This window comes from Amblyomma mixtum, chromosome 3, assembly GCF_055824585.1.
Source record: "Amblyomma mixtum isolate Tamu chromosome 3, ASM5582458v1, whole genome shotgun sequence".
Taxonomy (NCBI): Eukaryota; Metazoa; Arthropoda; class Arachnida; order Ixodida; family Ixodidae; genus Amblyomma; species Amblyomma mixtum.
The window spans coordinates 309,232,924-309,258,198 of NC_143014.1; the positions used below are offsets into that span (position 1 = coordinate 309,232,924).

A 25,275-nucleotide genomic window follows, 5' to 3' on the forward strand; every position below is an offset into this window, starting at 1 on the left:
CAGGGGAGAAGTGGCGCTGGTGCAGTGGGAGCAAACTTCAGGTGCGCTTCCCTATAGACCTTTTCAAAAAGAGGTCCATGGGCGCCGCCTTATTGTGCGCTGGGCTGTGCTCGTAGCACAGGAAAGAGTTGGGCACGAAGCTCCCCTACGCTAGTGTGACGAGCGCGCGCCCCGCTCTAGGCGAGGGGGTGGCTCCTCGCGTGATGCGCCGCTCGTCGGGAGGAGCTAGCGCGAGTAACCGTCGGATTTGGCGCGTGTTTGAGCTTTCCACGTTTTTTTTTTAGCGGCTGTTTTGCGGCTTTCCTGCTTCTGTACGTGTCTTGTGGCTGCTCTGTCATCAAGCTTGAAGTTTCGGAAACTGTTTCGCAAAGCCGCGAAACAAATGCCAGTAAAGCAGGATAATGTGAAAGCCAAAGCGGCAATGCAAGGAAAAGACGTGTTTCGTTCCGCTTTGTCGGAGTGGTTACAAGTCCAACAAAGAGTGTGTCTCGATGACAAACGACCCGGCGAGGCTCGCGGAGTGGGAAAGGAAAATCAAGCGAGCGGACAGAAAGTTAACGCCGTCAGCTGTGGTGTGCGAAAAACACTTCGAAGACACCTGCATCGAGCGCTCGTTCAAGGTGACAGTCAACGGGGTTGTTAATGAAATTATTCGAGAGAAACCCCGTCTAAAACCTGATGCTGTCCCTACTGTTTTTGAGAACTACCCTCCACACCTTGTACCCAAGACGGCACCAAAAAGGAAGGAAAGAAACTTATGCGATCAGCAACCAGCTCGTAAACGTCATAAGCTGGATGCAGGGAATGGACTCGGCCAACGGGGCACGGAAATCAACGAGAGCTCTCTTGAAGAAGGCTTTCAAGACTCCGAAGACTGCTCCGGTTCCAGTGAAGCGGGCATTGTGGGTGACTCTGCAACACTACACACATCCAACCACCACGAAGGCCGTCATCCGTTTGAGGACATTCTCATTCCAGTGACATGGATGCGGATACCTGCCGTGGGCGACAGCCTAGCTTATGCTTGCTGCGAAGCACAAGAAAATAATTTTTCCAATTTGTTCTTGGAAAGAATGGTCAGCTTTGGAAAGCCTTCAGCTGACGAAGGTTTGGTAGTGGCCACTGCTTATTTGAGAGGCCGAGAGGAAGGCAAGAAAGCTGTCAGGACACGGAATGAGGCGGAATCTTTGATTGCAGATGTTAAAAAGAAATTCTTGTGTGGTGGCTGCGGTATGAAACTGTTGTGTCCCCTTATTGCTTTTGTGTGTGTGCGCCCCCGCACTCCTCCTAACGACCACTCGCATCCTCCTCCTAACGACCACTCGCATCCTCCTCCTAACGACCACTTGCCCTTCGTCGCACGCTGTCGCCAGATGCCCCCCCATGGTGCGCCCCCGCATCCTCCTCCTGTTTTGGGAAGCCACTCCCTCCCGTGGACGCTTCTCCGCTCCCTCCTTTCTTCGGGCGGCCAGTTCGGCTCCTGCCTCGGTCGACGCTGGTCGCACCCTCATCGGCTTTAAATAAACGAAGTCTTAAAGTACCGTGTGCGTCTTTCGCTGCATTCAACACAGCGACCGGACACGACAGTGGCGACGAGAAAGTGGATTCGACCCGCGCTACGCAACGCTATTGACAAGCCATGGCTACGCGAGGGTTTCCCAATCAGATACCAGAGTTCAACGGCTCATCGTGGTCATCGTGGGTTGGACGCCTTCAGTTCTACTTTGAAGCTAACAACATCACAGACCCAGCCTTGAAGAGGGCCAACCTGCTGACGCTGTGCGGGGAGCAGACCTACGATACTGTCTGCGCCCTTATTCAGCCAAGCACACCAGCGGCAGTGTCTTACGACGACATCGTAAAAGCGCTGCAAAAGCACTACGACCCAAGGCCATCCGAGGTCTACAGCCGGGCTCGCTTCCAACGACGAGATCAACTGGGAGGAGAAACTGTGAGCGCCTACGTAGCCGCGCTCAAGAAGCTCGCTGCCGACTGCAATTTTGGAACGCTGTCGACAACAGCTACCGGGCAGGAGGGAGACGCAGCTTCTTCTGCTAACACCACCATGCTTCCCTTGGACGTGATGTTACGCGACAGATTTGTGTGCGGACTGAGTGACGAGTCACTGCAGCAGCGCCTGTTCGCTGAGAAGGACCTCACATTCAGCAAAGCTTACGACATCGCCGTTCGAGCGGAGAGCGCCGGTCACCAGCAGAGAGGGATTCGCCGGAACACCGAGCCGGTACACCAGACAAGCAACCAGGTGCGCAAGCCTTCTGTTGTTGTAAAATCGGTCAAAAAGGCACAACGCTGCTGGCGGTGTGACGACCAACACAACCCCCAGGGATGTCGATTCCAGTCAGCCACGTGTAATTTTTGCCACAAGCGAGGGCATATCGAAAGAGCATGCATTACGAAACGGAGACTTGCCAAGATAAAGTCACCTTCCCAGCCTAATCACAGCGTCAACGCCTCAGAGAATACGCCGCTATCTGATCTCCATGGAACAACATCAGCAACACCATCTGTGTTGTACGACCTGAACACCATGAATCTCGGCACGCGACCGAAGATTTTTACAGAAGTAAGCGTACATCACCAGCTGATTAAGTTCGAGGTGGACTCCGGCGCAGCCTGTACTCTGATCAGTGAGGACACGTTCCGAACTTCATGGCCATCTGACGCACCCGCCCTGCAACAAGACGACACGCACCTGCGAACGTGGTCAGGACAGAATCTGCCACTATTGGGCTCTGCCAACGTGCAGGTTAACTACAACGGCCAGACCCATACGCTACCTCTGCTTGTTGTGAAGGGCACAGGATCAAGCCTTCTAGGGAGAAACTGGTTTTCTCCACTAGGCGTGATGATATGCGGCATACACCAGACGCCGAGCCAGAACATGGTTGAGCAACTGCAAGAGAAATACGAAAGAGTATTCTCGGAAGAGATTCCAGGAAACGAAGGGCCCCCGGTCACACTGGAGTTGTTGGACAACGCGCAACCCAAATTTCTGAAGGCCAGGCCGGTGCCGTTTGCTCTCCGAGATTCAGTTGAAAAAGAGTTGGACAAACTGGAGCAGCAAGGTGTCATCGAGCCGACGCAGCATTCAGAATGGGCCACACCACTTGTCGTAGTTCGCAAGAAGAACGGAACCATACGCCTCTGCGGAGACTACCGGAGCACCGTCAATCTTGCGACTAAAGCGTCCTCTTACCCGCTACCGACACCTGAAGAAGTATTCAGTGTACTACGTGGCGCAAGAGTCTTCAGCACATTGGACCTCACCCAGGCGTATCAGCAGCTGAAGGTGAGCGAGTCAACTGCTGAATTATTGGCAATTAACACACTGAAAGGCTTGTACAAAGTCAAGCGACTGCCTTTTGGCGTAGCTGCAGCCCCGGCCATATTTCAAAAATTCATGGAGACAGTGCTTCAGGGCATCCCAGGAGTTTGTGTCTACCTTGACGATGTCATCATCAGTGGCACTTCCACTGAAGAGCATGCAGTGCGCCTAGAGCTCGTTCTCGAAAGGCTAGCAAACGCTAATTTGTGCATAAGCAAATCGAAGTGCTGTTTTGCGGTGCCAGAGGTGCAATTTCTGGGACACCGAATTGATGCGGAAGGCATTCACCCTACCGAGGACAAAGTGCGAGCGATCACAGAAGCACGAGCTCCAACAAACAAGCAGGAGCTACAGGCTTTTCTCGGACTCTTGACGTTCTACGACCGGTTCTTGGAACAAAGAGCTACCGTGGTCAACGACTTATACCAACTCCTTCGGAAAGATGTGACATGGACATGGTCGCCACGCCATCAGCAGTCATTCGATGCCCTGAAAGACCTGATTCGAAGATGTACAGTCCTCCGCCACTACGACGAAAGGAAGCCTCTGCTTTTGGCTTGCGACGCATCACCGTACGGAGTCGGCGCGGTTCTATCGCAAACTGACGAGCAAGGAAGGGAAGCTCCCATCGCCTTCGCCTCACGTACGTTGTCGCAAGCAGAACGCAACTACGCGCAACTTGACAAAGAAGGGCTAGCCATCGTCTACGCGGCGACACATTTTCACCAGTACATTGCCGGCCGGAAGGTGACCTTTATAACCGATCACCGACCGCTATTGGGCATTCTGGGACCACAAAGGCCTATGCCACCAACTTTGTCTCCGCGAATGACACGTTGGTGCATCAAACTCTCAGCGTACGACTACGCTCTGGTCTACCGCAATGGGAGTAAACATCAAAACGCCGATGCGCTAAGCCGTCTGCCACTAGACGCAACTGTTGACGAACCATTTCCACCAGGAGACGTTCTGATGTTCGAAGCACTGCCAGAACCTCCGCTTACAGCAGGCACAGTTGCAGCATCTACGCAGAAGTGCGCAGCTCTCCGGCTAGTTTACACAGCTGTTCAACAAGGCAACGTGCATAAACTCAAAGGGGACAACTTCGACGCTTACCGCAGGCGAGCTACAGAGTTGAGCACCCATCGCGGCTGCATCATATTTGGGTCCCGAGTTGTGATGCCGAGAGAACTACGCGCACAAGCTATGTCTCTCATCCACGCCGGACATCGGGGCATCGTTGCAATGAAAAAGTGTGCCAGAAGCTACATGTGGTGGCCTGGCATTGACAACGACATCGAAACAGTGGTGCGAGAATGCAAGCCTTGCCAGAGCAGCCGGAGCGCCCCGCCGAAAGCTCCTGTCCCAGAATGGGAAAAGCCAGACACACCATGGCACACACTGCACATTGATTTTGCAGGACCAATTGAGGGCTGCACTTTCCTTGTGGTCGTAGATGCCTACACAAAGTGGCTTGAGATAAGGCAAATGGGACAGACGACTTCGGCAGCAGTCATTGACAACCTCCGATCACTATTTGCAACGTTCGGCCTGCCGCGTAAGGTAGTGTCGGACAACGGAACACCGTTTGTGTCTGCGGAGATCCTCAAGTTTTATCGCGACAACGGGATCTCATCAGTTACATCGGCCCCCTACCACCCAGCGACAAACGGACAAGCCGAGCGCTACGTAGCCGAGCTAAAACGCGCCCTTGAAAGAGATCAGACAGGCTCGCTGCAGCGCCGCCTTGCGCGCTTTCTCTTCAAGCAGCACACGACGGTTCAGAGCACAACAGGCGAGACCCCCTCGAAAATGATGTTCGAGCGTGAAATGCGAACCCAGCTCACAGCCATCCTCCCCGAGCCAAAAGCAGAGACGTTCCGGGAAGAAAAAGCAATTCCGCGCTGCGGCACGCTTAATGAGGGGCAGCGCGTCCTCGCCCGACAGTTTCTGAAAAAGCCACGCTGGGAGGAAGCTACAATTGTCAGACGCATAGGCCTGCGCTCTTGGCTCGTCAACATACATGGCACAGTAGCACGCCGACATCTCAACCAGCTGCGTAGATTTACGACGCCGTCTGAGAGCTGTCCGCCAGCGGAGAGAGCACGTGCACCATCTTCCCACATAGCCTGGCACCTCTTCCCGGAAGAAGAGACTTCGCCCAGGACAGACCTAGGAGACACAGCGAACAACAGCCAGCCTACAAGTGTTTCTCCCCCGAGCGCACAAAGCCAGCGCGCCTCCACGCGTGAGCGCCGACCCCCTGCACGATACCAGGCAACTTTCTAAGGGGGAAGGAAGTGTTGTGTCCCCTTATTGCTTTTGTGTGTGTGCGCCCCCGCACTCCTCCTAACGACCACTCGCATCCTCCTCCTAACGACCACTTGCCCTTCGTCGCACGCTGTCGCCAGATGCCCCCCCATGGTGCGCCCCCGCATCCTCCTCCTGTTTTGGGAAGCCACTCCCTCCCGTGGACGCTTCTCCGCTCCCTCCTTTCTTCGGGCGGCCAGTTCGGCTCCTGCCTCGGTCGACGCTGGTCGCACCCTCATCGGCTTTAAATAAACGAAGTCTTAAAGTACCGTGTGCGTCTTTCGCTGCATTCAACACAGCGACCGGACACGACAGAAACCTACCTCAACAAAGCATACTTCATACCGGGATATGTACTTTGCCGAGAGGTGCCTCCTCACAACCCCATCCCAAGGGGAATCATGTGTGCACTGCAATTATCAACGCAAACTTGCACAAAATCAGGTGCGAAGAACAAGGAAAAAAAGTACATGCAATGAAAAGAAAAAGTCTAAGAACATACCTCGCAATTTGGCCAGAACGCGAAGGAGGCTCACCAGGGCGCAAGCACAAATTTCCCAAATGAAGGAACAGGAGAGAAGCCAACAGCCACAGAAACCAAGGAGCACAGGGGATTTTTTTTCATTTATTTATTTTTTGTGGTGTTGATAAAGTAAGAATATTATTGTCGTTTAAAGCTAATTGATCGGAGCCGGTGGGATCCGAACCCACGACCTCCGAATTTGAGAAAAGAATTCAAGCACTCCCTCGCAAACAGCAGCTGGCTGTAAAGAACTGTTTTCTTGCTGCCAGGAGAAAATCAACGAGAGGCATGAAGTACGATGATGAGTGGATCATCGAGTGCCTTCTGATGAGGATTCGGAGCCCAAGGCTTTACGAGCACCTAAGACGAGAAGGAATAATGATTCTGCCGGGACGCTCTTGTTTGCAAAAATACCTTCAGCGTTTTAAGGGTGGCTTTGGCCTCAACGAAAGTATATTCACAGCTTTGCGGGAGAAGACTAAAAGCACGGACGCATTCAGCTGCCATGGAGGCCTTGTTGTCGACGAGGTCAACTTGTTTGGTTCGGTTTATGGGGTTTAACGTCCCAAAGCGACTAAGGCTATGAGAGACGCCGTAGTGGAGGGCTCCGGAAATTTCGACCACCTGGGGTTCTTTAACGTGCACTGACATCGCACAGCACACGGGCCTCTAGAATTTCTCCTCCAAAGAAATTCCAGCCGCCGCGGCCGGGATCGAACCCGCGTCTTTCGGGTCAGCAGCCGAGCACCATAGCCGCTGAGCCACCGCGGCGGCGCAAGTTGTCAGAAAACCTGAATGTAAAGTAATCAGGTGAGTTGTCGTCTTTTACGTTCATGCAGCTAGCATCACATTTAATAAGCTTTGTTTTTCATAAGTTTAAAGCGCCCGCTGTGCCTGTTTTGCAATTCAGGTGAGATCGAAGGCTTTGTCGACCTCGGTGGCCACACACCTGGCGAATGCAACGGAGTTTTGGCCAACCATGGAATGGTTGTATTGTTTCAGCCGTATACTGGTAAGTTTTTTTTTATTCGTAGGCTTGCCATGTGGCATAGGATGAGACTGTCTTTTAACTTAAAGGTAGTCGTGCAGTCCGTTTTCTTCAAGGAACTGCAGCAAGCTCCGGCTCTTAATATTGCCCATTAGCCACGAGTGTAAATGTTCCTCCTTTGTAGCCGACAGTCCAACTTCTTGCAGTCATCTTATTCGTGACGGCTGCATTCCTGGGCATGTCCATAAAAGGTTGCGAAGATCCACCTCGGCAGCTGGCCTTGAAAACTTAGGGCATGTGCCCTGCACTGCATCCTCTTCAGAGCCCCATCGGCACCACCTAACCTAATCTAAACTAAACCCACAACTTGTTGTAAAAAGTGATAATATCATGAATAGTTTTGCCTCAAGCCAAACTCTTCTTTTTATAGGCAACTGGACACAAATACTTGCTGTCTTCGCTTCAAGAGGAAATGTGAAAGCACCTACGTTAGCCAAAATAATTTTGGAGAGTATTGTGCTCTCCGAACAAGCTGGCTTGTACGTCGACTCGGTTACCTGTGATGGTGCGAGTTGGAATCGAAGCGTGTGGCGGCGTTTTGCAATCCAAGGTAAGATTATGACAATACAATTATAGCCCATTTCTGTAAAAAAGCATATCAGTGAATTAACTTTAGTTTTTTTTTGTGCCTGTTGAATATCACATTGTATTAAAATTACTTTGGATAGCATGTTGATTATGGTCGTTTGTAGTACTTAGATCTCATCTAATTGACATTCTGTATTCCTTCCATAGGATCAGCTGGCCATGTCAAGTGCAGCGCTAAGCATCCAGTGGACACAAGCAGGAAACTGTTTTTCGTGTCAGACTTTCCGCATTTACTTAAGAATGTCCGGAATGCATTTGTTTCCAAAGGGTTCCTCACACCCGGTGGCCATGTTCATAGTGGGATCATTCAGGCTGCTTTAAATGCGGACCGTGAAAATGTGACTCTTAAGGCAATGCCGAAGATAACAGATGTGCACATACGACCCAATAATTTCGAAAAGATGAAGGTTGACATCGCATTTCAACTTTTTGGAGATGAGGTAATTAAGGGGCTTTTTCTGCACCGGAGGCATGTGGAAACTATATACACTCGGGTGCAACCAACAGAGGACTTTATCAAGCTAATCAATCGTTTGATACGAGTAATGGCCTCCAGGGTGACTAACCGTGCACTTAAGCCAGGCAGCCCAGATATGCACTTCTTGGAAGACTTTGGGATATCTGGACAAGTGGGAAGAACATGCCAAACCAGCTGGAGGTGGTTTTCTATCTCAAAGTACAGCTGCTGGGTTAAGAGTGGCCTTAAAAAGCACCCTAGGCTTGCTTTCCTACCTAAGCACTAATGTAGGTTTCAAGTATTTATTAACATCCCGTTTGAGCCAAGACAAATTAGAAAACCTCTTTGGAATCATCAGGCAATCATCGGGATGTAACGATCATCGAACTGTCTCGCAGTTCCTGGTCACTGTTAATTTGATGGCATTTTATAACCTTGCCAAGTCGCCACGAGGAGGCAACTGCTCCCAGGATGTTGTCCAATCATTGCTGAATCCAAGCGACACCAAGGAGAAATCTGTTAAGCACGTTTTAGATTCAATGGACGGCTTAATGGACCGAGGAAGGGTAGATGAGGCCGAGGATGTCATTGACACTCTGGTTTCAGAAGGTGACCATACAGGATATACAGAGAAGAAAAGCAACAGCGCCGTACTTTACTATGTAGCGGGCTATGTGGCAAGGAAAATGGTTGCAAAAACAGCTTGCCCCAGTTGTGCTCCTCGCCTTTGCATAAGCAATGCTGAAGCAAGTGCAAATGCGGATGCCTATTTCACTACCCACTTTGATAACGGCGGGCTCATTTACCCAAGTGACGCTTTATCGAATACTGTAAAGCTCATGGAAGATAGCTTTACATCATTTTTCAGCAAGAACAAGTTACATATGGAAAGCTTGCCTGAGTTTGCCAGCCTTTTACATTCCCTAACGTTTCCAACTCTTGGGTGCCCCGAGCACGAGAAGCAAACACTGTCAGCTGTACTAAGGTTTTATGTTCTGTTGAGGTTTAGATTTTTCGTCAAGGGTCTTAACAAGGAACGAGAAGGACAGCGAGAGCGACTAAAACTGCGAAAGCTGCGCCACTGCAATTGAATACGCGCTTTTTCGTACTTTCTGTTGGCCAAAAAGCATTACCCCCACTCACACTTCCCCTTTGATTAAACATGCTGCATTCATTCTATTAAACCGAATTGTGTGTTTTGTGAAACGTGTTTTTTTTTTCGTTTGAATTCCATCAACCGCTTACGCTCGCGTGTGCTTACATTTGGTTAGCGTTTGGTTTGGTTGGCCCTTTCCAACCCTCAGCGGCGCGGCGCGCGCGAGAAACCGGCTCTAAAGCCCCTCAGTAACAAAAGTAGCGAAAAGCTTTGAACTTTCCGACACTCCTCCTCTCCTGGCGCTCCGCCGGAGAATCGAGCCTCCCATTGGCCGAGGCGCCGTAGTCACGTGTTAGCGCGCGCTTTTTGGCTCTGCAGCAGACGCCGGCGCCATTCATGGGGCTGGGAGTCACGCTTCATTTCCTTTCTGCGCAACAGCTTTGGCGGGAAGCGTTTTTTTTTTTCATCTTTGACGACGTCTACGTGTTGCGGCGATGCCGAGCTTCTGTTGCGCGTATGGATGCAACAACCGAGGTGGCAGTGGCAAAAGATTTTTTGTAATCCCTCCCAGAAAAAGCAACGCGGCTCGCCGAAAGGTTTGGCGGCACAGGATCGGCCGGGCAAACTTCGATAATGTTGTGGAACCGCGTCTTTGTGAGATAAGTGATCGTTTTTCAGTTGTCAGTCGTGTTTTTTCGGGTGATTTGGTGTGAAGCGCCAACGGCTGCAGTCTTTCTTCGCACTAAATGCCGTTTGGCATGATTTTAAATAGACTCGTTCGCTAGCGGGTACGAAAGCCGTGCTGAAGTGCAGGTTTAATGTTGGTTGCATTGCGCGGCGTGTCGGCTTGGTTTCAGTCGGGCTCGTTCGCATGTTGTTTGAGCCCCGCCGTTTACGTTGCTCGCTATGCAGGTCCAGGCTTGATGTTGCGCGCATTGCTTGCCGTATTTGTGCTGCTGCAGCTGGACCCCTGGGCTCACGAACTCGATACTAAAGGGGCGGTACTCGCTGTTTGAGCCTGCACTGCTCATGCTGCTCGCGGTGCAGGTCTACCTTTCATGTTGAACGCATCGCTAGACGTATTGTTCGCTCATGAACTCGACACCAAATGTGTGGTACTTGCTGTTGAAGCTCCTGCTGCTCATGCTGCTTGCGATTAAGGTCTAGCTTTCATGTTGCGCGGATTGCTGAATATATTTTTCAAGCAGGATTCTAAACCGAAATCGGGCGTTACTGTGCCTAGGCACATTAACGCACCTGAATACTCGATGTCTGCGTGGATAATACTCGAGAATGCAAGCAAGGACCTCTGTAAAACATAGTTTCAGACATTTTGGGTTTAGGCCGTCGTCGCTGCCGCGAATGCCTGCGAGAATCACGCTACATGGAGCTGTGTAACGTGGACAGGTGGTGTCAAATGAATCACTAACGAGGGGCGTGCGCAATGATCCAGACCATTTCCAAAGTTCGCCATTGGAAAAGCTCCCCATGGCTTTTAATGCGGAGTGGTGACGTGTTAACCCCTGTGTATTCTTTTTTCAGTTATGAAAGGTCACGCTCTATATTTTTTTCGTGCCTTGTATCTCCCACACCACAATCTCAATGCGGCCGAATCGGAGGCAGAAAATGCAACAAAAATCATGCGGGCGCGAAGTCCGCTGCGCGATAAATCGCGAGCGACGAGAAAGCCATTCGTCGAGCGATGGTAGTCACTCTAGTGCCGCGAACTCGCTCGCGTGCGCCGCTTCCAACGTGTGCTCCGCAGTCAAAGCGATCGAAGAACAAGAAGTTTCTATAAAGCAATCCACCGTTGGTCTGGGCAGTTATTACAGTAACTGATTTTTCAATCTCTCATTTCATGATGTCATTTTGACCGAAGCCAAGTCACAAAAGGCAAGACAAAGTTCATTTGGGCGCGCGGTCTGCCAGGCGCCAAAAGGCGACGGTTGAGAGCGTCTGCTAGCTGCTCCCGGCCTAGGTGCCGCCACCGTCGGCGCCCGGGAGAAGCCGAGAGAAGGAGCGCCGGCATAGGAGGAGGAGAGAGGAGATGTCGCTACTTTTAGTTTATTTAGGGGCTTTAACCGGCTCGCCCCGACGCGCACGCTCACCTTAAAGCAGGGAACACATGTGCGACAACTTCGCCGACGCGCCGCACCGATCGTCGCGTGCGATCTGCCATCCCACTGCAAGCAGGGACACACGGAGCGGTGAGCATCGCTGCGCCGCTCTACCCAAGCTCCGCCTACAACCGCTGTCACACTTCGCCGCCGTGCAGCGGTGCCTCAGCGCTGCTTGTGATCGTGTGCAAATATCCCAAGAAAATACAAGATTGCCTTGTTATCAGAAAGTCTGCTCGAGCAGCGACAAAGCATGCCTGCTTATGTTGCGAGCTTTCGGCAACGGCACCGCTCGCGGGCGCTCTGGGCGACGAGCTCTGCTACTGCCTGGCTGCCGTAGTCGTCGCTAGGCCTATAGCCTCTTTCGTATCGAAGCCGCAGCGGCCGGCGCTTCGGAAGTCGCCTGAGCTATAATAAAAGGCCTACTCCACACATCGCTCTACTGTCAACAGCATGATCTCACAATAAAGTAATAATATGGTCAATTTCCGCGACGCCTTCGGCAGCGAAGCGAGCGGGCGCCAGGCGAGCCGGCCAGCGGCAGCTGCGAAGCGGTTGTGGAAAGAAGTTTGCTTGTATGATCGCAGTCGTTACCTTTAGCAGCAGCTCAGTACTAGTCAGCGATCCTCAAAAATGACATATTCTTTCACGTTTCTCATCCCAGGGTTTATTATTTAAAGGGGTGGAGACACCAAATTTGTGGTTCGCGCGTTCTTAGTTTCAAACGTTTCTTATGGCTCCAGGAAGCATGATACACACTCAAAGATTCATATATTCACAGTGAATAATTTATTATAGCATTTTTAGGTGAACGATTTTCGGTTTCGGTTTCGGAACGCCGAGTTGTACAGTGACGTCACAGAGGGGGAAGATCAACTTCTTCGCTTGGTCACGTGGGCCCACAAAAGTTGTGACGCACCTACTGCTGCATCGTCTGCTTTCCCACACACGTGCTGACCAGCGCATATGAAAACAAACAACTGCACGTCTAGTCCCAGCAGCTCGGATTCTGACAGATCTGATTCCAACGAGTGAGGACATCGACTATTTTTTTGTTCGCACGCTAATATCGCCTTCGCGAGTTCGCGTGAGGATGCGAAACACTTTGCAAAATGCCAGTAAGCATCGCTGCGCCGCTCTACCCAAGCTGCGCCCACAACCGGTGTCACACTTCGCTGCCGTGCAGCAGTACCTGAGCGCTGCTTGGGATGGTGTACAAATATCACAAGAAAAGACAAGATCGCTTTGTTATCAGAACTGCCAGCTATACTCGAGCAGCGACAAAGCATGTCTGCTTATGTTGGGAGCTTTCGGCAACGGCACCGCTCGCGGGCGCTCCGGGCGACGAGCTCTGCTGCTGCCTGGCTGCCGTGGTCGTTGCTAGGCCTATAGCCTGTTTAGCAAGCGGCCGGCGCTTCGGAAGTCGCCTGCGCTATAATAAAAGGCCTACTTTTCACAAATAGCTGTAGTGTTAACAGAATCATCTCACAATAAAATAATAGTATGGTCAATCTCCTCGACGCCTTCGGCAGCGGAGCTAGCGGGCGCCAGGCGAGCCGGACCCCGACGTCGCGCCAGCGGCAGCTGCTAGGCGCGGTTGTGAGAAATTTGCGCATATCACAGTTGTTACCTCTACTAGCAGCTCAGTATTGGTCAGCGATCCTCAAAAATGACACTTTTTTCACATTTCTTGTCCCATGGTTTATTATTTACGTCAAGAACACTCTTTAGCTCGCTTTCGGCAGACGGTATCCAGGCTGACCTACCGGCCGGCAGACTCGGCGTACTTCACGTCCGCACAAGAAAATACAAAACAGCCATGCTACCAGAAAGGATGCTTTCTAGATTCGAGATACGACAGCATGACTGTGCTAAAAGTGGATCTTTCGGCAGCGACACTGCCTGCGGCAACGCCGGCTGACGACCTGCGCGCTGGTCCCAGACTGCCCTAGTCGTCGCTAGGCCTAGCTGCTTTCGCATATCGACTCCGCAGCTGAGGGCGCTTCGGGACTGGCCAGCGCTCAGAAACGTGCTCCGCTCGGCACCCCTTTACTGTGAACTCGTCCCATAATAAAAGATATTCTCGATTTCCACGACGTCTTCAGCAACAGAGCTAGCAGACGGCAGGCGAACCGCACCAGGTAGCAGCAGCACAAAACCGGCTATGGGATGAAATTTGCTTGCATCGCAGTCATCACTTCTACCAGGAACTCGGTATTTGCCAACGATCGTCAGAAACGACGCATTTTTGATATTCATATATCCCAGGGTTTGCTATGAACGTGAACAAACAATACTATCGCGTTCTTCAGATGCCGGCGTTCGGCACGAAGACTGGCGCAGGCCGCCCGGCTCCAAGGAGTGCGCCCTATGTCATCATGACGCTGCCGCTCTCCGCGCTCGCATTGGCTGCCGCTTCCCGTTGTTGTTGCCGCGAGCGGCCCGCCGTTGACATCTAGCAGGCCGGACGCAGGCAACGAGCTGCAATCGGACGTTGCGACGCTGTTCGCAACGGCGCGCCGCAAACCGAGCAAACGCGGCTCGCTGGTGCGTCGACTGCGCTCACGCGGCTGTGCCCCGCTCATCGTACGTCACTGTATTTTGGTATGACGTCACTAAAACTTTATTTTTCTACACCCCTTGTGACGTCATGGTTGATGGCGCTAGCGATGGGTCTAGATCGGTGAGAGTGAGCATTTAGGTAATCTTTGGAACCGAATTAAAATATTTTTTAAACGTTTGTTGCGTCCAACACCTGGCTGTGACTGCCCTTGCATACATAGGAATCCCATAGCAGGCTTTTTATAGCTTCAAAATTTGGTGTCTCTACCCCTTTAAGTCAAGAACACACTTTAGCTCGTTTTTATGACACCGGCAGACGGGATGGCTCGGCCCCGAGCGCCCTGAGCATCGCGCTCTACGTCATCATGACGCTGCCGCTCTCTGCGCTCGCATTGGCTCCTGCTTCCCGTCGTTGCGTTTGTCGCATGCGGCTCGGCATCCAGCAGGTTGGACGCATGCGACGAGCTGCGTTCGGTCGTTGCGACGACGGTCGCAACGACGCGCCGCAGCGAATCGCACGCACTTTTCGCACATGCGCGCGGGCGAGAGCCGGTTGTGGTCGGATACGTCAGATCGGCGACGGTACGCCAGGCTCAGTTCGGGAGCTCTACACTCAAGGAACGTACCACAGCGCGCTATGCGGCCGCCGCGGCAGGCATCAACTCGGGAGCCACCGCGCCGCCCGCGCCAGTGATGCCAACTCAGGTCAACGTTTTCTCCCTAGATTGAACCCCCAAAAATCCCTAGATTGAAGAAAAATCCCTAGCCTATAATTGTTTAATTGTTAATGCGACCATTTGAGCTTTATCAAAGTCTCAGCGCAGTTCACTGTTTCGTCCATTGGTTATACCTTTTGTCAGACATTAATAAAAGCGTGTTAGCCACAATTGCACCTTTTTTGTTTTCTTTCTAGATTTACCTTAGATAGAGGGCCCACACATGGCGCCAGCTTTTACAGAGACGTGTGGTCACTGGTGAGAAAGATAGTGAGCAACGACGCTCACGAGCAGTCGACTCCCGTTTCACCGCATCGGATTTTGAGCTGCTCCTTCAGCTGGCTTATCTTTACGCGCAAAGAACCTATGCAGCCCTTTGAAAAATAAATGCAGTTGATACCAAGGTGAAAGAGCTGGCATTTTCTACTAAGCCCCGTCAACACATGAAAGTATTTTATTCAGACACCATTAAGGGTTGTTTTAAGGATTGTTTTAAGAGGCACGCAGAAAGACGAAAATGTTTGAATTAATGAAGGACTCCTTCTCGCCTCATAGAGAACATTCAGAAGCGGTGAAATGGAGTATCTCACCGCACAGTTATTTATTAATCATAGTCGCAATCAAAGACCGTCAAATAGCTTTGGAGCTACTAAGGATTGACAACCCGTGAAACTGACATAACCAAAAATGTAAATGTAATGTCTGCAAAAATGTAATCTTGTTATAGTTACACAGCAATGATACAAACGTAAGATTGGTAATTACAAAATCAGAAAGTGATTCCTTACAACTTTGAATGTGTTTTTTGGTTGAACAGCACGTTTAAATCAAGTGGTCTAGCATACGTGGAGAATGCGAACATTTGTGGCAAGGTAAGCGGTGAGCGTAAACGTAGCGCGTTGATCCAGGCACTACAAGTCAAAATTCAACTTCGTCTTTCGTAGAGGAGCAGTCACTCGAAGCGCCAGAGATGGCACGCACGTTAAACAGTTTGAAATTCACATGGTTTCGTTTTTCCTCCCTGTGCAGCAGACGATAATTTCGCGTTGCAGAACTGCTTTCGCCCTCTCTCGGCTGGGCAGAATACTAAAAATAAAGGAGTAGTAATTAGCATTTTTCATAGTTTTTTTCTGTTCCAAGCGCAAAATAACCAGATACACCTGCCCTTGAGCCGCTTAGAGTAGCAATTCTACGGCCTCTCAAAATCCCTAGATTTCACAAAAAAGACGCTAGATCCCTGAAGCAAAGAAAAAAAACCCTAGATCTAAGGATAAATCCCTAGGGTTGGCATCACTGGCCCGCGCTCAGCACACTAGCCAGTATATTCTAGGAGCCGACGAAAGGCCTTACTGCGCATGCGCGAGGAGCAGTGACGTCACACGACGCACAGCAGGCGCGCCGCCGCCGTCGCTGCGCGGGTGACTCAGAGGTGCCGCCGCCGCGCTCGCCAGTTGCGCATGCGCAGTAGCGGCGCATAGCTAGCGTGCCGGGGCCGCCGCCGCGCGCTCTCCATCGCCTCTCTCTCCTCGTTGCTTTCGCAATCCTCCAGGTTTTCACTGTGTGTGGTGCGAATGTTTCATGATTGCCTCGTGAGCACTGCATAAAAGTATATTACTCTTCTGTGGCTTATTACGAGGTGACGTGACCGCCCGCTGCTTTGAGTGTCGAGTGCAAGCGGCGAACAGCTGATACTTGGCCAGGCATTTTGTCTGGCTCCATACTGCCGCTTTCTCGGGAACCACACATGGAAATGAACTCTTCGACTGCCCTGATTTTCAGATGAGAAGGCGAAGAGTAGCCGTGGAACCGTGGGAAATTGGTTGTATGGGCCCGTTGTGTTGCCCGTTGAATTCCTGCTGTCTAAATTTTCAGCATTTTTTTCTTTGCGAACAAAAGGCCGCAGGCAATGTACGGGCGTTACAACGCGCTGCTGTCACTATTGCCTGACGACAGAGAATTTCTGTTAGCTATATGTCTCGGTGCGCATGAAACCAAGAATTAGGGAATTTTTACACCCGTGAGACAATCATGCGAGGCAAATTTGTGGGGGTTAGTTACTGAAAATCTTTTTAGAGTACCGTATTATACTCCTCTTGGCGCTGACAAATTTCGAAGGGATATCGCTGAAGTCAGCTAATGTTAGTAAGCAGCCAACTTTGCTTTACTCTCGGCGTTCGCAGCATCGCTGTTGTCCCGGTTGGCAGAGTGGAACTTGGCGTTACGCATTAACCCTGAGAACGGAGAGAGACGAACGTCGCCTGTTCGTCGTTGCAGCGGAGTTTGGCCGCGAAAAAGGGCGCAGCGTCTAGTCTCTTACGCGACTTAGCGGATGGGTCTCCTTAAAATCTGTCTCGCATATTCGTGCCATGCTATTAATTCCTTCGATATCAACTAAACTCGTCACGTATACAGCGCGCTCTAAAATATTTCGAAACTCAGAAATATTTTTTTCCTTTCCTCAGCACGATGAAAGGGTGCCAAAAGGGAGCTGAGTATTTAAGTTGGCATTGCACCCGCCGTGCCAGCGAAAGAGAATAAAAACCGCGGCACGAATAAAGGGGCCTCCATTGTCTCAGCGATGACCCAGAGCGCTTTTCGCGCCTCTCTGCTCCCGACGGGAGGGCGTCGTCTGATTCCGTTGTTTTCTTTTTTTTTCTTTTTGGCGCAGGTCCCTGGATGCTCCCTCAGCGGGACTGCCGCCACTGACGTCACAGGTAAGTGGTGCATCTTAAACTCTGCTGCGACGCACCTTGCATACCGGGAACGGTGAAGGCTAGGGAGAGAGAGAGAGAAATGGACAGTAGCCTGCTGAGGGGTCACCGTGGCCTCTTTAATATTGACCAGGACAAAGGCGAAGGTGGTGTTCGCTGAATATTTTCCTGTTCTGAGTGGCTCCTGAGGTGTGCAAAAGGACGTCTCCACGAATCGCCTCCATGAATGACTTACCCCGTGGGAACGCGTTTGAATAGCGCGGGCGTCAGTCTTTCAAGCGTTATTCAGTTTCCATCAACTGCCCGGTACACAGTCAGCCTCGGAACGGGGGTCCGTGCGACTGATGTGTCGCAAGACCGTAACGCAATACTTCTGCGCACCCGATGCTCCTGAGGGCCGTGACGGGTTTTGGCTTTGCCGAGAACGCCGCGTTCGCGCGATGAAATACGCCCCTGCAGGCACTTTCGACGGTGGTTTCTCGACTCCTTCGCGTTGTCCACGTACTGCGAAGTCGTTCTGCTCGACCGCTGCAGTATGTGGAACGGCTCCGGTGCCGACTCACGGCCAGCGCCCTCGGCAGCGAATCTTCGACCGTGCGACGGCAAAACTCGCTCAACCCTGGGCTGGCAGCTATACCGCGGAGAGGAGTGAGTCCCTGTGGCGAGGAGGAAGCGCGGGTCGTGAGAAACGCACGCTCTGCAGTGCGGACGGAATGCGGTTTCCAGAACGTGGACGCGCGTGGCACGAACTCGGACAGCGCGTGCCTCCCGACGGCGGTTTTTTGTGGCAAAGCGCGCGGAAACGGGTCCTTTGCCCCGCCCAGTAGTTTGCGCCGTTTTCTTTTTCGCCGCTGAAAGTGTAGTCTTTGTGCGCACTTTGTTGCGTGCAACGTGTCCACGTTTTTCCATTGTGGTCGTGCACCTTTCGACTGTTGGGCTTGGCACCGTGCACAGAACAGTGGTTTATATTCATGGGAGATGCACTGCACTCCGAGCGAAAAGTACTACCCGCCTTAATCTGGCCTTAATAGCCGCGAGCTGCAGTATTGTTCTCGAAAAGAGCTTGACCGCATTCTTGCTGTTTGCTAACTGCGCTAATTCCTGGCTAATTCCTGCTAATTCCTGGCTTGAATCGGACTGACGGGGGTCAACTCGTTCTTCTGACCTGCCCGTCCCCAGGCTTCGATAGCAGGTTCACTACTTATGATATGACCCTTGTTGAAATTAAACCTCATTACCTGATCTTGGTTAACTGAACATCTGATTTTCTTCCTGCTCGCCCTCAGTTACATACAATACAAGCCAATCACACGCGGCCCCTGCATCTCGTGGACTGCCACAACTTACTTATTTTATTTTACCCCTACGCCCTCTCGAGTTTTGTCACTTCTAAGACTCGCGTGTAGGCTGGAGATTGTGTATCTTATTACATCATCCATTCTCCCGGTCAATGTTGTGATCTTAAGGGCTTAGGGGCGAGTTGGACGAAACGGGATATTTTGTTACTTTGCGCCCCGTAGCCTTTAAATGTACCATAATATTTATTTAATATTTTAACCTGTATATGACCCGCCACATGTCCATTACACCTTAGCAAACGTTGACTTGATTGGCCTCCTGTAAGCATAGCAAAAAAAAAATTGAAAAGTAAACCTTGGGGAAAGAGAAAGCCGCGGGAAAGGTGCGAAATTGTGCAAGCCAAATATTTCGAAACTTTGCAGTTCAGTCGACCGGGCGCTTTTGGCTAGCGTAATTGTTTAATTATTACAGCTTGTTATTGGTCTTATTATATCCAAAGTTTAAGAATTTTTCCGCCTCGAGTTCATAAGTGGGGATTATTTCAGCAGCAAGCTTTACTCGTGGGTCATTACGCGATGTTCTGGAGGGACCAAAGTAAAGGTAATGTTTTTTTTTTGCTTTTCCTAAAGCCCAATCCTTGTTTCGCCGCTCTCTGGGATAGTTGAACGTAGAAAAAGGAAACACTGAGTGCCGACTAGCGCGCAGAAGATATGAAGTTTTGGAGTGACGTAAGAACTACCGGAACTATCGAGCGTTGAAGAACATTAAAGACGAAAAGTGAGAGAATATGAAAAGCGGGAACTGCATAAAAAGGTTTTGCCAACCCCAGCTTCTCGCTCAGTCTGGCGGGCAAAAATAGCTACTGGTACTACCCATTCTAACAATGGAGCAAGCTCTGTTCGATCTTGCCTGCAGCCACGCCCCCAAATACTGGTGTTCACGCGCTCGAGTCGAACCAAATTGCACGCCCATTCAACAGGGCAGAGCGAAAGACCAAAAATGGCTGAGGCTTAACTTGGTTAAGCCTGGAGAATGCGAAGCATCATCGTGTAGCGTAATTTGGAGGCGCACAACCACAGCGACGGCGCGAGGTGGGCCCCCGTTTCTCCACTGTCGTGACGTCATCGTGTCACGTGGTGTGACGTCATGTATCACGTGATTTGGAGGCGCACAACCACAGCGACGGCGCGAGGTGGGCCCCCGTTTCTCCACTGCCGTGACGTCATCGCGTCACGTGGTGTGGCATCATCGTGTCACGTGATTTGGAGGCGCACAGCGACGGCGCGAGGTGGGCCCCCGTTTCTCCACTGTCGTGACGTCATCGTGTCACGTGGTGTGACGTCATGTATCACGTGATTTGGAGGCGCACGACCACAGCGACGGCGCGAGGTGGGCCCCCGTTTCTCTACTGTCGTGACGTCATCGTGTCACGTGGTGTGACGTCATGTATCACGTGATTTGGAGGCGCATAACCACGGTGAAGGGCTGAAGTGGTAGCTAAAGTAGTATGCTTCGCATAAAACTGTGGTAATGAAACAGGAAAAAGGTGAGATTAATGCAGGAAATTCGTAAACATCGCGTAGCGAAGCTACACGCAGAACCTGGCTGTCAAACTGCCTATACAGGATGCAGTGGGCCGAAGCGTGGAACCGCAAAAGCGGCACTCAAGAACGCCATTGGCAGGTCGTGACCGCTCGAGATGTACTCAATTGCTCAGTCGCAGGTGGAGAGACTATTAGACGCGGGTTTCCCCAGCTTCGTGCCCATAAGTGTGGCAGAGTCCCTGTGAAACGTTATAAAAATGGTCTATAGACAGTCTATTGACTTCTTATTGACTCTGTTGACTTCCTATAGATACTACTTTTTTCTATTCATAGTCTATAGACTGTCTATAGATAAAAGTCTACTAAAAGTGTATGGCCATAAATCTATAGATTGTCTATAGAGTGTCTATGGCATTTGTATTGCCTATGGACTGTTCTCTAGGGTTTGTCTATAGACTTTATAGACAGAAGTCTATAGACACTCTTTAAACTGTCTAAAACATTTTTGGAAGGAAGAGCGGAAAGGGAGCAAAGCCGAGTGACTTGTTCTTCCAACGTCTAAAACAGCCGTCATACCGTATGTTCACAAGCTTTCACATCGCATCAAGAAGTGTGGGGGACGCGCTGGCATCCCAGTAGCGTTTTCTGCCCCGAACAAGCTGAGTGCCATGTGCCGGCGTGTTAACAGGGACGGATCGTTACGACCCTCATGTGACACGAACCACCGGGAACGATATGCCGATTGTCAGTGCGTAGTCGTGTATGATGTGAAACTATCTTGTGGTAAAACACACGTAGAGCAAGCGGGTTGTTGCCGCAACACCGGATTAAGTGAGCACGCCAGATCACACAAAGAGTGCACAGGCTGCAATCTAGCCGCACACTGTAAGGACTGTGCCTCAAAAACTTGCAGACCTTTCCTGCAGCGAACGAGCGGGATCAGGAAATACAAAACCAAGAAAGACGGAAGTTTTCGAGGCACTGATCATTCAGCAGAGGGGCCAGAATGGTGCCAGCAAGCCATCGGTTCACCTGATCGAGAAAGAAATCACCTCTCTCTCCTGTTGACTCGATGATATATATATATATATATATATATATTAAAGAAGATCGGTCTTCCGATCGATACGTCGAGTCGAATAAATATGTTTGCTTTAACGAAGCGTATACTTCGCTATATATATATATATATATATATATATATATATATATATATATATAACACGGGACGAAGGAAGAAAACGACACACAACGCGCTGACTAGCAACTCAAGTTTAATCCGCCAGGAGCGATATATATATATACCAGGTGTCCCAGCTAAATGTAACCAAGCTTTTAAAAAGCACGGGATGTCCTAGCCGTCAGAAACCAAATGAGGGTTGTTTAGAGTCGCGTGACCTAGTCTGTAGTATTTCTTTCGTTCTTCAACGTTGACTGATTAGTTAAGCTTAATTAACTAACTTTTTAATTATTGACTTTAGGAACAAAGTGTCAATGAAAAAGTTGTAGATCGCATTTAGAAACAGCTTACTGAGACCTTTGCAGCAAAGTAATATTTACGTAAAGTAGTTTTTTTACCGGCCTTTAACCATAACCCGCACAATAAGAATAAAGCTTCCACATGACAACTGTGCCACTTCAACGTCCCAAGACGCGCCTTAAAGAATAAAATCCGTTTTTTTTTTCTGAAGTCCTTTCCTCGATGAGACTTTGGGTGCACATTGGGGCAGAGAAGTGAGCGAGCAGCTGGTCACGTGACAACTTTCTTTTAAGGCCAATAAATGAAGCTACGTAAATCGTAACTTGACCGAAGCAGCACTACTAGCCGTTTTTCGAGGCGATCTAAAACTTTTACATTGACACTTTCTTCCTGAAGTCATTAATTAAAAAGTTAGCTAATTAAACTTAACTAATTAATGAACTTTGAAGAGCGAAAAAAATACTCAAGACTAGGCCACGCGTCTATGAACAACCCTCAGTTGGTTTCACTGGACTAGGACACTTCGCCTTTTTCTAAAGTTTGGTTACCTTTAGCTGGGACACCCGGTATATATATATATATATATATATATATATATATATATATATATATATATATATATATATATATATATATATATATCGCTCCTGGCGGATTAAACTTGAGTTGCTAGTCAGCGCGTTGTCTGTCGTTGTACCAACTTGCCTGGGATTCTGCCTGGACTTTAACCCTCGTTGGAAGTTTTGTTTTTAGGCGATATAGGTCGCCTACGACTGGAGCCAGTTTAGATAAAATATTGTCCACGTGAGGATCCCGTGGCATTTTTTCGGGGAAGCTGACTCCGAGCGTTTTAAATTTATCGACTATTTCAACCGAGTTTATTAACAATGTTTTCTTGGTAGACAGAAATTTGTTATTTGGCCTGAAAATTGCCTCAGTTTACGTTTATTTGTGAATCGCTTAGTTCTGTCCGAGCGTTTAAATGAGGTAAAGTACTGTTTCCTCTGGCTGTCGAGGTATCACAGTCGTTCGCCGAAAGGAAAATACTGATGTCGTCTGCGTGAATAAAGACAATGGGGCATCCCCATTGTCTTTACTATATCACTTATACCGGGGGTTTCACCGAACACTGTCAGGAGTTTCTTAAATTGCGCTTTTTGAGTCAGAAGAGCGCTTTTTTTCGGCATAGCATTGTCAGCGGTGCATTACACCAGAATACAGCTAAGATGTGCTATCTAGCACGCTGGGTAACTAATACCCAATGGTTGTGTTTTAACTAATACTGTTAGGCTCCTTGTTCATTGAGGTGCTTTTATCCCCCTGTAAGTAATGTCGATATCAGTTTTTTTTATTTTATTTTAGAAAATGCTCCGCCGCGGTGGCTCAGTGGTTGCGGCGCTCGGCTGCTGGCCCCAAAGACGCGGGTTCCATCCCGGCCGCGGCGGCCGAATTTCGATGAAGGCGAAGTTCTAGGGGCCCGTGTGCTGTGCGATGTCAGCGCACGTTAAAGAACCCCAGGTGGTCGGAATTTCCGGAGTCCTTCACTGCGGCGTCCCTCATAGCCTGAGCCGCTTCGGGTAAACCCCAATAAACCAAACCAAACAATTTTAGAATGTGCCATTCTCGTTATCCTTCCAGCGCAAGCAATTTCGGGGCCGCAGACGGCCGAAAGTGGTACCACGCAAACAGAAAGAACGCTAGCCACGCCCATACGAGCCCGCGTCACACATTGGTGTGCCTGTCACGTGTTGTGTGTCCTCCCGTCGCTCCCAGCCGGGCGCCACGACAGGAGCAGATGAGAATTTTTTTTTTGTGAAGAATTATTCAGAGGCTGGCTCGCTATAATGCAAATAACGTCGGGCTATACGTTTGCTGCCGCCGTAGTGTGTATTAATAACAACGTTGATAACCGTTCCAGGTGTATGACACATGTGAAATGATGCCTTGAAGGTAAAGTGAAAGGAAAGCTTGCACTGGATTTATTTGTTTATTTATTTATTTACCCTAAAGACTCCTAAAGGTACCAACCCCGATGTGTGGTACGAAAAGCAAGCTCGGGCATTGGTCAACATACCACAAGGAATAACAGAACATAAGCAGAGAAAAAGGGATCGGCAAAAATGTAACGGCATTAATAACAACGCACAGGAATCAAGGACTATATAACTCATTTTCTGCGTTAAAAAATGTTAGTAAAGCTGTTTTGAAGGACGATGATTCGGTATGGCTGACGATGCTGGATGGCAATGCGCTCCGTTCGTTTATTGCTAATACCAGCGGTGACTTCAGATATTTTGCTGTTGGGTGAAAATCGGCTAGACTTTATGCGCATGGTCCAGGTGAGCTGAGCAATGGGGCGCAGGAAAGGTATAATTTCGGGAGAATGACAGGGCGGTGTGGTGTAATGTATGAAAAAATGACAACCAGGCAGACTTTCTACGCGTGCCAAGAAGCTGCAGATTTAGGGTGGGCTACAGCGCTAAAACGCTTTGATGACGTAAGATGACAGCATTAATCTGGCCACTGTATCTTCCACTGCTTCGAGAGGATTTGGAAGAATCGCGTGAGAAGGCAGCCGCGCAATAGAGGAGCATTCAAGAGATGACCTCATCAGCGCAGTGTAAGCGCTGTGCCGTGTTTCAGCGTTCGCGAGGCGTAAACGGCGTTTGAAAAGACCATTTTTTTTTAAAGCTTTGCTAGTTATGTATTGTATGGGAGCATCCCAGGTTAGGTTATGACTGAAAATGCTCCCATATATTTGATACAGGAGACAGAATCAAATCGGTTATTATTTAATCTGCAATTATTTTGTGATGTTCCGGTACTCAAGGAAATCTTAAATGTTTAGTTTTCCTTACATTTATATCCATCTGCCATGATGAACACCGTTCCGTTAGTTCTGCTAAATCGGGCTGGAGTGCTAGAGCGTCCGTCGGGGTAGTTATTTGCCTGCAAATCACACAGTCGTCTGCGAGATGTCATATAGATGAAGTGATATTATAGGTTATGTCATTGATATAAACTACAAAAAGCAAGTGCCCTGAATACAGAACCCTGCGGGGCACCGCGGATATTACGCGAGTGGGTTTAGAAATGTAGTTCTCAATTTTAATCGACTGGCAACGATCGGTTAGAAACTGCTCGATCTGTGTAGTGGTTTTATCGTCTAGCTATGAATTACAGGTCTTCAGGTCTTTAGTAGCAAAATGGCGTATGTAAAATGCGACATGTGCAGGCATTGATGAAGGTCAGTAACAAGTAGAAAAAAGTGTTGACTGGCATGATTGATTTCGATGGAATCCTTGCTGATTCTCTAGACGTTATTTAGGTTCAAATGGTTCATGACATGGGAAAGCAAGATATGCTCGACTAGTTTGCACCAGGTACAAGTAAGCGAGATAGACCTGTAGTTGTTTGGACCTGTGTTGCTACCTGATTTAAGTATAGGGACGATGCGTGCTGGTTTCCAGTCGTCGGG

At 49.8% G+C, this 25,275-nt stretch overlaps 1 protein-coding gene across 2 annotated transcripts in view; it reads left to right on the top strand.

The window, feature by feature from the left end:
* Positions 1-25,275, top strand: part of LOC149355558 (uncharacterized) — a 212,965-nt gene that overhangs the window by 71,034 nt on the left and 116,656 nt on the right. The window contains exon 2 of one of the 2 annotated variants that reach the window (XM_089583896.1): positions 17,432-17,477. The exons of the other annotated variant lie outside the window; for it this stretch is intronic. The gene's annotated coding sequence lies outside the window, so the exon portion shown is untranslated. The remainder of the gene's footprint in view (positions 1-17,431; positions 17,478-25,275) is intronic. 2 annotated transcript variants of the gene reach the window in all.